Source organism: Lepisosteus platostomus, chromosome 15 (assembly GCF_059453375.1).
Source record: "Lepisosteus platostomus isolate fLepPlt1 chromosome 15, fLepPlt1.hap1, whole genome shotgun sequence".
Lineage (NCBI taxonomy): Eukaryota > Metazoa > Chordata > Actinopteri > Semionotiformes > Lepisosteidae > Lepisosteus > Lepisosteus platostomus.
Window position 1 is genome coordinate 12240418 of NC_142625.1, and position 3927 is coordinate 12244344.

The 3927-nt window shown below is 40.6% G+C and overlaps 1 pseudogene; it reads left to right on the plus strand.

Annotated features, from left to right (window-relative positions):
• Nucleotides 1–218: 218 nt before the first annotated feature.
• LOC148647997 (U2 spliceosomal RNA) lies at nucleotides 219–377 on the plus strand (annotated as a pseudogene).
• The last annotated feature ends 3550 nt before the right edge of the window (nucleotides 378–3927 follow it).

The window sequence follows — 3927 nt, forward strand, 5'->3', positions numbered from 1 at the left end:
TGTCTCCTTCTGTTGTCATGACATATGATTTGATTTGATGGGGTATTGGAATCTGAGGAGCATCAAGAGATGTTCAATTTTTGGTTTGGTTGTTAATAAGTCTGGTAAAGCAAAGTTTGTGGGATGCGAGAGAAGATTTGGTTAAATATAATTTGGAATGGTAAAAAGGGTGGGTTCTGGGAAAGGTTAAAAGGGAAGTTCATAGTTATTTTTTGTAATTAACTTTTGTATTAAAAAAATCCAATCTTATCAGTTTAATGTCTGATATGTCCCCCAACGAGGGACCACATATTAAGCAGATTTTTGGAACAGGGAGCTGGATCAGGAGCTTGCTCCGTCCTCTCCACACATATTACAGTGCTGGGAACGGAGCACTAACTTCTCTCAGCGGTGAAAAGACAGACGTAGCCAGCCAGCAAGCAAGTGAGGTGAACTGGAGCTCCTTCTTCTCGAGTCTCGTCTGTTGTCTGTCTGTGTCTCTCTCTCTTTGTCTCTGTCTCTGTTCCTGTCCTCCCTCTGTACACTTTCTCATGTCTTGCCAGGTAGGCAGTCCCCTTGTAAGCACCCATTTTGCCTCCAAAAATCTTATATAATTTTTTTTTTAGGAAGGCAGGTGTTGTGTGTGTGTGTGTGTGTGTGTGTGTGTGTGTGTGTGTCCCTCCCGAGAGAGAGCTGCCCCTTCCCTTTGCCCACAGGTGCTGACGGTCCGCTTTCACTTCCACCTTGGTTGGCATAGCTGCTACTGGTGGGGGGGGCTAAGCTAAGGAGGCTTGTGCCCCCCGCGGTTGTGGTAGTTGTCAGGCCGTTGACCGAAGATCAAAGAGCAGGGTCCCTGCCCGGGACTGGTAGGCAGGCAGGCAAGAAGGCAGGCAGGCAGGAGAGAGGTGGAGCAAAGTCCAGGTGGCCGCCCGCTGGCTGCAGGGAAGCTGGCAGCTGCGTGTGTTACAGAGGCTACAGAGGTGTCGGCCTGCACCCCTGTGTGCCAGCAGAACACCCACGCATGGGCCCAAGGCTGGTGTCAGGCATCACTTCTTGGCCTTTTGGCTGAATGGAGATACATGTGGCTTGTCCGCAGTAAACCCGGAAAGCATTGACCAAGAAAGAGATGACGGAAAGAAGGAGGAAGAAAAGAAGAGCAGAGGAGAGCGGGAAAGACCAGAGAAATCAATCACTGGTGGAATCACCCCAGGTGAAGCATGGGGGGTGAAGCCAGTACTGCCAGGAGGTGGGTTCTTACATCTGTTGGTGAGGAAACCCTTCTGTTCTTTTTAGAGTCGAGGGCTTTTCTTTCCTTTACACTACTGACACTGAAATTGATTTTTTTGGAAGATGTCTCAGCCAGCCAATTTGACCGGGCGGGCGAATACTTATATTATCGCCTGATCGTATCTCATTTATTTACTCAGTTTTGGTGAAGGGACTTGGTTTGAACTTAAACGATTTGTTATATATCCAGGGACACGTTACGACCCAGTCTGTGGAAGTCTTTTTCTGAGATGAAGCTTTTTACTTTTCTGTTTTGAGAAGATACAGAGAGCGGGCACGAGAGATTGCACTTATTTGTTTTGAAGTGGAAGGTTTGTGGGCACAAGTTCAAAGAGTGGTGACAGTGCACATGTACAACCCTTTTGTAAGCGATGATGACATCTTTTTATTCTTGCACCATTATGTAGACTCTGTTTCTGAGGGTCCACAGGTACTGGATCGATTAGGAGTGTGGACCGGAAAAAGACAATATAAAGTGGTGGTTGGTTTTCATCATCCCCCTGCAACATTTGCTTTTGGAACAGACAGGGGATATTTGTTTTATGCTGGACAGCCGATGACATGCAGGAGATGTTTGGAACCAATATATCCAGTAGTAGATACGCAAAATCCAAAGGGCCAGACAAAAGTGAGGTCAATGTCAAAGTCCATGATCAAGAACCAAGAAATCCAATAGAACAGGGCACAAGTAATTAGAAATGTTAGGAGCTCAGAAATAGAGACCAATACCAGACGAGGAGAGATAAGAAGTGAGGGTTTAAGTACTAACTTAGGTGATTAGGGAAGTGTTGTAATTAGTTAATTAGTTGGAGTGATATATTTTTCCGGAATTACCTGGGATTGAAGTGGAATTAGAATGAGGGTGTTTCCAATTAGTGGAGGGCATGACAAATGTCTCATCTAAGGGATGGTACATCCTGCAGGACATGGTCTCAGGTCACAGTAGTGAGGCATTGGTATGGAAATTGTTGTCCAGAGGAGAACGCGTCGCCTACCAGTACACCAACACCATTTAACCACGGAAACGTTTTTTCTTAGAGCAGCAATTCCCAGCCTTTGATCCACAGATACTCGGTAATATATGACGCTCATCAAGTGTGTTACACAATATAGTCACATTCATGAACATGTATTTAACAAAAGTTTGAGGAGTACAGATTTTTTGTTTATTGTTATATATTTTTTCATATATAACAGATTTTAAAAAACAACTAGTTGCATGTGGTCTTGTGTTATAGCTTGAAGGGGCTGATTCACTATAAAGCTTTTAACAACAAGGTCTGAGAAAGTCCTAGGAAGTGAAAGAGAGGGAAAAAAAAGTGTGAGACAAGATGCTCTTTTCAGTCCAGGTGGGAGTCAGATGTAAATGTCAAAGTGAATGTGAATTACTATAGGGAAATGCAAAGCACTATATAAAAACATTGACAGTAAACTTAAAATTATATTTTTTATTATATGGTTATAAATATTATCACAATCCACATTAATTGCTCTAAACTCTTCTCCAACCATGCTGATCATTTATTGATTGAGAGCAATTAACCCCCTAAGAGGTAATCACTCTTGAATCTATTAATGTGGTGGGGAGTTACCCAATGCTGTGGGTAAGATAGTTTTTCCTGTTCCATTTACAAGGAAAATTAATTTACCAGTAACTCTTGGTGCATTTACAGAAAAAAAATAATGCACCATGCTTCACGTTAGCTGATGACAGGAAAGTGTGGTTGTTCTGATAGAAAATGTACTCTGTGCAGAGTACTTTGTTTCAGTTTGAACTAATGCATTGAGAAAGAAGTAGTAGGTTAAGAACTGTTCCTATACTGTATATTAAACTCATGATAAATATAAAATCATCTTTGGAAATAATAATCATGCTATAATGTGTTATAGTATTATTCGCATTCTTAGAACCTAGTAAGCTGACGTACTGTACAGTCATATTATTAACTTAGTAAAAAAAGAAAGTGTTGGTTAATTAGATTGTATCATTGTATCATCATATAAGTGGTTTATTGACACAGCTTTTCATACATGAGTCATATCGCCTGAAAGGTTCAAAACGGGGGCAGCTTGAAATTCATGGCTATTGTGAAGTTAATTGTAAATGTTTAAAAATATAGGTTGTCCACATGACAAGTTGGCAATCCCTCTTATTTGGTAAAGATCTGCAAGTAGGACAAGGCTGCCCATATAAGGGTAACTACTCTACAAGTTTAAAAGGGCCCCCTCAGAAAAGACAAGATTGCTGATAAAGAGAGCCTGCGGTTCCCAGGGAACATGAGAATTGATCGCCCTTCTTGTTGAGTGGCTGGTTAAAGAAAGCAATGCATGCTGCCAAACTCATTAGTAGAGAAAAACAAAACCAGCAAAAAAAAAAAAAAAAAAAAAAAAAAATAATAATAATAATAATAATCTTTTTGGTAAAAGGGTTTAGGGTTTAGTACATACAGTATATCATGTTGGCATTGCTTTAATTGTAATTTGCATTTTATTACATCTTGGTAATAGGCAATCTGTGTTAAACCCTTTATAAATCTAGGCTATTGTCACTTAAGAACACCGAAATAGTAAACTTTATTGTACGATATATTTTTTAACAGAACTGTGACATTTATACTGTTGACTGTGAAAGTTCAGATTTCAACTTGTATTAATTTCTCC